Below are 10335 nucleotides of genomic sequence, written 5' to 3' on the forward strand. Positions count from 1 at the left end.
TTTTATCATCTCCAGTTCAACAGGCTACAAGTATCCACCCAGTCATTAGTAACTTTCATTTGCAGATGACCATGTTCTGGAGAGCACTTGCACAATTCAAATCTATAAGCAATTATTAAGTGCCTGCTATGTGAAAGCCATCTGCTAGCTGCTAGGGACCCAGAGATTAAAAACAAACAAACAAACAAACAAACAAACAAACAAACCCAATAACAACACAGACCCTGACCTCCAGTAGCTCCCAATGAAAAAGATGAAGTAAGACTTCTCATGTAAGTATGAAACAAGGTAGCCAGCGATTGGGCTAGATACAAAATTAAAGGGACTATGAAGAGGCACAGATCATTTGCAACTGGGGGCCATCAGGGAAGTCTTCAGGGAGGAGGTAGCACCTGAGTTGAGCACTGAAGGGAGAGAAAGGCTTAAATGTGGAGGGAGGGAGTTCCAGGCCCAAGGGAAAGAAGTGCAGGAGGACAGGGCCAAATCAGGGAACAGCTGGTGATGCAATTTATTTGGAATGCAGAATGCATGAAGTAAGGGATAGTAGAAAGTGAGCAGGAGCTAGGTTGTGAAGGACTTTCTTTCAATGCCTAAGGAATTTTACTTTTAACTTTTAAGTAATAGGAAGCCACATGTTTGTTTTTTTTTATTCAACAAAGTTATTAAATATCTACAATGTGCAAGGTACTGTGCCACACACTGGGGATTCAAAGACAAACTAAGGAAACATTTCTGGGGCTGGAGGAGCTTCTGTTCTGCTTGGGACAATGGGATGGGAGGGCTTAGGAAGTTATAGGCTATGGAGGGGCACAGTTTAGGTGGGCTGTTAGGTGGGGTTTAGGGATTGATAGTGTAAAGGAAAGGACTTTCATCCCAGCAGTTGGTGACAATACGAGAGGGTACTATGGATGTGAGTTAAGGATTTTTTTTAAGCTAGCGTTTATATAGTGCTTTAAGGTTTGCAAAATACTTTATGAATTTTATCTCATTTCATGCTCACTGCAACCCTGTAAGGCAGGTGTTATTATTATCCCCATTTTACCGATGAGGAAACTGAGGCAGATAGTGATTATATGACTTGCTGAGGGTCACACAGAACTAGTAAGAGTCTGAGGTTGGATTTGAATCCAGGTCTTTTTGGCTCCAGGTACAGGACTCTTTCCATTGCAGTGCTCAGCTGCCAGATCCTTTATTAGAATCCTTGGGAAGCTGGTCTCTTTAGCTCTGCCCCCTGGCAAGGATGATTTGGTGTTTTGTGTTTGTTTATGGGCGTGTATTTGTGTCTTCACCAATCAAATCATTCATTGTGCCCCTCCCAACTGCTTAGTTTCCCTATTTCCTTTCTTTGAGCTGTGACTCATTGGATTGCCTCTGCCAAGACCATTACCTTATAAAAGTGTTTAATCAATTTGATAAAAATAGAAGTAAACATGTTAAAATAAAAGCAGTTGCTGAGCACATCCCAAACTAAGACTTTTATCCAAATCCCACTCTGTCTCTTCCTGGTCTGAAGTGCTCTTTGGGTCATTGTCCATCCTCCTCCTTTCCCTCTCCCAAACCATCTTACCCTGGATCCTGAAGTCTGAGTTACAGCACAGGGATTCAATAGATATAATAGACTACCTAGGTCCTTTAAAAACCAGAGCTGCTTACATGCAATTAACTTATGGTTGGTTCAGCACTCTAGAAATTTGAGGTCCTCCCCTGCTTGCAGTGCTATGAACAAGTGGATCATAGAAGGCTAACTTTAGTTTTTTAATCATTGACACTCCCAAGGATAGAAAAGTTTGCTGGATTTCAGTGCATTCTTGTAACTCCATCACTGAAATAGGGGTGAGATGAAATACTCCAGAGGTGAGACCCATTGTGTAGCCTGATTGTTGTAAATCTAGTGTCCATGGTGTCTGAGAGGCAGATGAGGTCTCAGTTACCATTAAGTGCCTCTCAGAACATGTCTTTCACCTACAGAAACTTGTACAGTCCTCCCTCTGATGATATAACCTTACATCTCCAGGAGGCAAACCAGACAAGTGAAGCTATGTATGGATAGTAATATGCTGTCAAGAATACTATAATGTCTTGTAACATCAAAGATAAAGGGAATGGGAGTTTTCCAGCAGAAGCATAACTAGCTATCAGTAGGAGAAAATTCACTGGAAGGTGGAGAGTTGTAGACCAGCAGCATAGAGATGCAGACATGGGACAGTCCTACCATTGGAAATGACCATTTTTCTCCTAGAGTTCTTTGGGGTAGCTGCAGTTGCCTTGGGGAGGAAACATGTAATGGGGGTCAGAAGTATACCTTGAGTGCAACAGTTCACTTGGTTGATGCAACTTCCCTTCACAGAAAGTCTGAGAAGCTTGCTTCTGAGAGAGCTGGGATGACATCCTTACCTTGGACAGTCTGTGGAGCATACGTAGACATTTGGTAACTGCTTCTGGTCTGCTTACTTTGCAGTGAATGGGAGGCTCTTATTTGATTAAAGAGGAATTCAGAAGGTCTTAGTTGGCATCTCTGTTTCTGTGTCTGTCTCTGTCACTCTATGTCTTTCTCTGTCTCTCTGTGTCTGTCTGTCTCTGTTTCTGTCTCTCTGTCTCTGTCTCTGACTCTCTGTCTCACTCCATTTCACTGTCTTAAGGTACACCTTGAGGCTCAGGTCTCTGGTTCTATCAGAGATATTAAATGGATGTCAGTTCCCTTCAGCACAGTCATACTAGTGCCTCGTATTCCCCAAGGTTTGGCCCTTATCAATGTGTTTTGAATTGGGTAAAGCTTAGACCTGTACATTAGAAGGAATATTTTGGAATCAATGCGAAAGTTGGTTTAGAGAGGAGAAGCTTCTGGAGGTGGCAAGATGCCTAAATGGAGGCTAGCTATTTCAGTAATAGGTAAAGTGGTAATCGGCTGGGTTTGTGGCAGTGGAGAAGTGACAGATGCTCATGATGTTGTGGAGGAAACTCGACTAGCATTTTTTTTTTACCACTTTTTAGTGTAGATAAATGAATGAATGAAAAGCATTTATTAAATTCTTACTTTGTGCCAGGCACTGTCCTAAGCCATTGAAAATACAAATTCAAAATTGAAACAGTTCCTTCCCTCAAGGAATTTCTATTCTAAGATGGGGAGATTCATATATGGAAATAGTGACCAGGAAGGACATTGTCTGGAGATTGGTAGATTGTCTCACCTATTAGTGGATTGTCTCATCCTTTCCAGAAGTGGTGGCGGACTTGGATTTGGTTATGATTTCCAGCGTAAGGGGAGAAGGGAAGGGCAATTTGAGGTGACTTGGCTGAGGACAAGAAGATGACCAGAAAACAAGAGTATTATTGTTTGTTGTTGTTTTTTGTTTTGTTTGTTTTTTGCGGGGCAATGAAGGTTAAGTGACTTGCCCAGGGTGACACAGCTGGTAAGTGTCAAGTGTCTGAGGCTGGATTTGAACTCAGGTCCTCCCAAATCCAGGGCTGGTGCTTTATTCACTGTGCCACCTAGCTGCCCCCAACAAGAGTATTCTTTTTTTTTTTTGCGGGGCAATGGGGGTTAAGTGACTTGCCCAGGGTCACACAAGTAGTAAGTGTCAAGTGTCTGAGGCTGGATTTGAACTCAGGTACTCCTGAATCCAGGGCTTTATCCACTGTGCCACTTAGCCGCCCCCCCCCCCCAACAAGAGTATTCTTAAAAGTTGTCAAGCCTTTATTTTCATTTGCCTTTGATATTACCAAATTTTTTTCTCATAGCACAGTTCTTCCTATTGACCCCTCCAGTCTCTTCCTAAGCATGAGACTGATTTAGATTAGGAAAAGAAATGGAAGATTCAAGAAAAAAAATTGCATCTTTTCCCTAGCAAATAAGCAGTAAGAGAATTGTCAGAAAACTCAGGATGACATAAGTGTGGGGGAGGGAGAATTCTCAAACCCTTCTGCTTAGACTCTAATGTCCTTCCCTGCTGAGTTTTAGGAAAGTGACAAAGAAATGGGAGCAGGGGTAGTAGTAGATAATGGATTAGGGAACTAATGTTCCCTGCCCTGGGGTTTGACCAGGAGAAATACAACTATCAGAACCCAAGCCAGGGTTGGGGAGAGAAGCTGGGATGGGGTCAATACAAATGAAAGAAGTAATGGATAATAGAGCAAGTCTGTTTCTTAGTGTCATCCAAGGCGGCTCTGCCAGGCTCTGTGCTGAGAATACAAAGATAAAACAAGACTCAGTCCTTCCCCATAAAGCTCTGACAATCCAAAGTCTGAGATTAGGGGTTTATTAGCAACTTGGTGTGGGGACTGACCTCGGTTTGGAGACAACAAAAGTCACATGCTAACTATCCCTAATTGTTCAGCACAGAGGCTCCCATCTCCTCAAAGATTTCAGAAGTAAGGCTTATCACCAAAATCTGCTTGCCACATTACCAGCAGATGGCTAAAGTTGGTGCTGACAAAAACAGAAAGCTTGGCTTATCTGTGGGAGTGACCAGGAACCTAGGAGCTGTAGTTAAGCTCTTTGGACCTATCAAATATATCACAGCTGGCTTGTGGGTCTATTTCATCAGTGCCAGCCAAGGACAAGCATTCTCTGGGACAGCAGATGAGGCTCCCTGGTAATGAGGTTAGGGAGCTCAGCCGAGCCACGGACTCTGAGACTATTCTTTTGGTTCAGCTGTATGTGCCTGGATTGACTAGAAGGGAACAAAGAGCAGAATAATATCAAGTATCATATATGTGTGTTACCCACATGCCACATATTCCATAGGTTGTCAATATTCATGAATACAGTTGGTGGGTGGTGTCTGAGGTCTGGCTCACCTCTTTGGAGAGAAGTAGAGCCAAGAGAAGGGCTTGTTCTACCAGCACTTTAGCCAAGGGGAAGGGTCAGGCAGGCCCAGGAGCAGCTATTGAGGGTGCTATTTTCTCCTCCCTATGTGATCTCAGCTAAATCACTTAATCCCTGCTGGCCTCAGTTTCCTTATCTGACAAATGACTGGCTTGGATTAAATATCCATTCCATCTCTTAACCTAATATGAGGGTATCAGGCTGGAATTATATTGATCAGGTGTCCCTCAAATATCTCTCTAGTCTAGGGGGTACTAGTTCAGGATGAAAAAGCACCACTCTGGGTCAATCTTTTTTTTTTTTTTTTCGGGGCAATGGGGGTTAAGTGACCCGCCCAGGGTCACACAGCTAGTAAGTGTCAAGTGTCCGAGGCCAGATTTGAACTCAGATACTCCTGAATCCAGGGCCAGTGCTTTATCCACTGCGCCACCTAGCCGCCCCCCCACTCTGGGACAATCTTAAAGGGAGGAGTAACTCTTAGTTTATATTCCTACCAAACACTGATTGCACAAAAAATTATCGAGAGTTGTGAATAAGCTATTTATCTAAGCAAATGGCAAACAGAAATCAGAGAAAGTATGTGGATTAGGCCATGCCAAAGACAATATGAGTGAATGAGGCTTTCATCTTGGAGGGAGGCAAGAGCTCAGCTCAAACCAGGAGTGAATGAACAATTTTACTCTGAGGTGGTACATTCTAGTCATCTCTAGAATTCCAAGCAAATCGAGTGATATGAGGACTTCTCATGCATTTCTATTTCCCTGCCCTGGAGTGTTCACTGACATGTCTGTCTGTAGAAACTCTGGAACCAGTCCAAGTCTTCATAAGCCGGTTCATGGTCCAGTTCAGCAGTTCTCCATCAATCAGGAGGACCTCCATAGGCAACAAGCAGGAAGCACCAAGTGGCCCTTCTCTTACATTGATTGGGTGGGAGCCACGTTACACAAAGCAGATGCCATCTCAGAAAAGGAATTTGAGCATGTTCAAACAAGGTAAATACGGGGAAACATAACTTTGTCTATGGACAGGTAGTGATAAGTCACATTTGTATAGCACTTTAAGGCTTACAAAGCACTTTACTCACCCACCACCCCAGGTGACTCGTACAACAACCTTGTGGCAAGGGTGTGTTGTTAAATGTTTAACAGACAACTCTCTGAAAAGGTAGAAGACTCTATTAAGTTTAATTTGCCTTATTAACATTTTCTCCATTATTTTCTCAAGTCTGTACCATTAACAATGCAATAAATCAAGCCCTAACTTGTAGTACTTGCTGACTTCTAAAGGTGTAAATGCTTAGCATGGTGCCTGCCACATAGGAGGTGTGTAATAAATGTTTATTGATTGTTTAAATAGTCACACTGACAATTCCTGAGCTGGTGTGAGCTGGTTCCAGCACACCTCTGCTGGGAAGTAGCCACTAGGGAGCCTCTAGTAGCAACTTCCTTGAAATTTCCATTGTATACAGCTGATTCTATCTGTCATTCTTGCCAACATACTGTGTCTCCAAAAGCACCAGAGATTTAGAACTGGAAAGGAAATTAACTATCAGACACTTAATATTTTTTGCATTTATTCATTCACTCACTCACTCAAGAGCATTCACTCAACAAACATTTAAGTACCTACTATGTGTCAGGCACTGTGCTAAGCACTGTGGATACAAAAAGAAGCAAAAGACAACCCCTGCCCTCAAAGAGCTTACAATCTAACGAGACCATTTAGGTAATAGATAGCAGAACTGGAATTGGAAAGAGTACTAGTCTTTCTCCAAATCCAGTGCTCTTACTTAACCCCGTGTTAGGCTGCCTCTTAGGAGATGAGGAGCACTATGAGAAAAGAAATAGATTTTCAAATATTCAGAGGCCTTGCAAATAATGGCAGCTCTTAATGGTCAGATTTCTTAGAGAGTTTTAAGGTTTGTGTAGCTCTTTTCACACATTACCTTTGATCCTAACAGCAATGCTGAATGATGAATGCTATTTTTATTCCCACTCTGTGGATGAATAAATGGAGTGACTTATTGACAGGTACATAGCTAGTAAGTGTCTGAGGCAGAATTTGAACCCAGATTTCATTGATCCCAGTTCTAGTGCTCAGCTAGCCTCCTAGGTGGGAATGTGGTGACTCAGGCCTCTTGTAACCCTGTGTCCCCATTTTTCCTCCCCAAGGAAGACCTAGGCTTTAACTCTCTGGCGTCCCCTTCTGGTATTTTGCTTGGGCTACCCTCTTTCTTCCAGACCCCCTGCAAAAAACAAACAGGCTCTTAACTTCTCCCCTGTCTTTTCCATTTTCACACCATCTCAGTACTGAACAATCTGTTGTTGTTGTTGTTGTTGTTTTGGTTTGGTATTTTTTGTTGGTGATTACTATGGAGAAACATTCAAGGGTTTAAAATAATAAAAGGGAAAGTTATAGGCCTAGAGTGGTTTTTGCAGAGTAACAACCCTTTCTGTATCTATGGCTCTGGGCTCTGCTCAGCTGGTCAATGACTCAGCTCCTTCGGGCACAAGAATGCAGACCTCGATTGCTCGCCCCTGGATGGAGGCAGAGAGCCAGGCACAGATACACAATGAGCTGGAATTGACCTGAGAGATCATCTTGGAGTTCAACTCCTTCACTTTTCAGCAGAGAAAACTGAGGGCCGGTGGGAGAATGTAACTTTCTCAAGGTCAGATAGCCAGTCACTGACAGAGCCAGGACCAGAGGCCCTCCTCATCCTTCTGGGCTGCTTCTTTCTAACTATTTGCTCTTCCTCCCATCTCCAACACATCTATACACCCCCCAAATCAACCTTGGAAATTCTTGCTGAAACTTCCTCCTGTCCTGGTATCATTATTCCTCTGGTAGGGGACCCTGGAAAAGATGATAATTAGCATATACTTACCAGTCATTCATTTCCCCTGGCTTTGGGGAGGCCCCACACCCTTTCCCTTGGGAATATTTGGAGGCATAAGGGACAAGGCTCCCAAACTCATTTTCTTTATTTAAAAAAAATTTTTTTGGGGGGGAGGGCAGGGCAATGAGGGTTAAGTGACTTGCTCAGGGTCACACAGCTAGTAAGTGGCTGAAGCTGGATCTGAACTCAGGTCCTCCTGAATCCAGGGCCTGTGCTTTATCCACTGTGCTGCCCCACCTTCCCCCCCCCCCCCCCCGCCCCAACTCATTTTCTTTAAATGAAGATCCACAAACTAATAATCTATCATTTTCCTCTGGCCACTGTAGCCACTGGCTTTTTAGGCTTCCTTTTCCCCTCACATCCATCAACTCCAGTCCATCTTGGGCCAGATTAATCTTCCTAATGCACAGCTCTAGTTACATTATTCCTTGTGAAATGTAAATGATCCAATATTGTTCACTGGATAATGTCCAAAGCCTTCAGTTGGGCACCTAAAACCTTACCCAAGCCAACCCAGGACTACCCTTTTAGCTTAATATGGCTCCTCTACTAAATCTCTCCCCTTGTCTACCTCCTATTCCCACTCCTACTTCTAACACTCTACCATGAACACCTTTTATCAAATGAAATCTTACCCTATGTAGCTACCATCTTGTCTATTAAGATTTCCCTGATTCTCTTTTGTTTTTTTGTTTGTTTTTGTGGGGCGATGAGGGTTAAGTGACTTGCCCAGGGTCACACAGCTAGTAAGCATCCAAAATTAGAAGGGAGGCAGAAAGATGGGAAACAATTTTTGAGGCCAGTACTTCTGATAAAGGCCTCATCTCTAAAATATATAGGGAACTAAATCAAATTTATAAGAATCCAAGTCATTCCCCAATTGAGAAATGGTCAAAGGATATGAACAGGCAGTTTTCTGATAAAGAAACCAAAGCTATCTATTCCCATATGAAAAAATGCTCTAAATCTCTAATGATTAGAGAGATGCAAATTAAAACAACTCTGAGGTACCACCTGACACCTATCAGATTGGCTAAAATGACAAAAAAAGAAGATAATAAATGTGGAGAAGCTGTGGGAAAATTGGAACACCAATTCATTGTTGGTGGAGCTGTGAACTGATCCAACCATTCTGGAGAGCAATTTGGAATTATGCCCAAAGGGCGATAAAGCTGTGCATACCCTTTGACCCAGTAATTCCACTTTTAGGTCTTTTTCCCAAAGAAATCATGGAAAGGGGAAAGGGACCCACATGTACAAAAATATTTATAGCTGCTCTTTACGTGGTGGCAAGGAATTGGAAGTTGAGGGGGTGCCCATCAATTGGGGAATGGCTGGACAAGTTGTGGTATATGAATGCAATGGAATACTATTGTGCTGTAAGAAATGATGAGCAGGAGGAGTTCAGAGAAACCTGGAGGGTCTTACATGAGCTGATGATGAGTGAGATGAGCAGAACCAGAAGAACATTGTACACAGTATCATCAACATTGAGTGTTGATCTACTGTGATGGACTAGATTCTTCTCACCAATGCAATGGTACAGAAGAGTTCCAGGGAACTCATAATAGAAGAGGATCTCCAAATCCAAGAAAAAAAAAAGAAAGAAAGAACTGTGGAGTATAGATGCTGATTGAACCATACTATTTCTTTTGTTTTGGGTGCTGTTGTTTTTTTTTTTTCTATTTTGAGGTTTTGCATTACTGCCCTGATTTTTTCTCTCATAACAGGATTAATGCAGAAATATAATTAATGTTATTATGGATATATATGTGTGTGTGTATATATATATGTATATGTATATAGATATATAGATATAACCTATATCAGATTACCTGCTGTCTAGGGGAGGGGGGAGGGAGGGGAGGGAGGGAGAAAAATCTGAAATTGTAAAGCTTGTATAAACAAAAGTTGAGCACTATCTTTACATGTAACGGAAAAAATAAAATACCTTATATGTTTTTTAAAAAAAAGATTTCGCAGATTCTCTTTTGTTTTTTTGTTTGTTTCTGTGGGGAGATGAGGGTTAAGTGACTTGCCCAGGGTCACACAGCTAGTAAGCGTCAAGTGTCTGGGGCTGGATTTGAACTCAGGTCCTCCTGAATCCAGGGCCAGTGCTTTATCCACTGTGCTACCTAGCTGCCCCCCTGATTCTCTTAATCAGAAGTAATCTCTCCCTTCTTTTTCCCCCTCAGCACTTTGTGTCTCTCTCATGCATATCTTAGGTTCTGTTATATATTATAATTATTGATATATGTATCTTATTTTTCTTACTGTACTCTACTGAGCATTTCACTTGAAGGGAGTAACTAATCAGAGACAGTGAGTCTGACCTGGAGCACAGAGCAATGGATCAAAAACAAACACAGATACACGCATGCATAAAAACAGAAAGACACCTGAGAAAGGAAGATGCCTTAAGGCTTCTTAAGCCTAAGAAGAATGCTTGCTATGAGCTCAAAAAAGCATCTCCTGTAACAGTTTATCTTTTTTCAACACATGTTCTCTTCATGTGTGTCTTACTATCATTGTTCTTTAAATGTAAGACCACTCTTTCCCTTTACCCTGTATATTCTTGTGGGAGAGATTACCCTGCACTTTTGGAGAGAAA

The sequence above is a fragment of the Dromiciops gliroides genome, chromosome 3 (genome assembly GCF_019393635.1).
Source record: "Dromiciops gliroides isolate mDroGli1 chromosome 3, mDroGli1.pri, whole genome shotgun sequence".
In the NCBI taxonomy this organism is placed as follows: domain Eukaryota; kingdom Metazoa; phylum Chordata; class Mammalia; order Microbiotheria; family Microbiotheriidae; genus Dromiciops; species Dromiciops gliroides.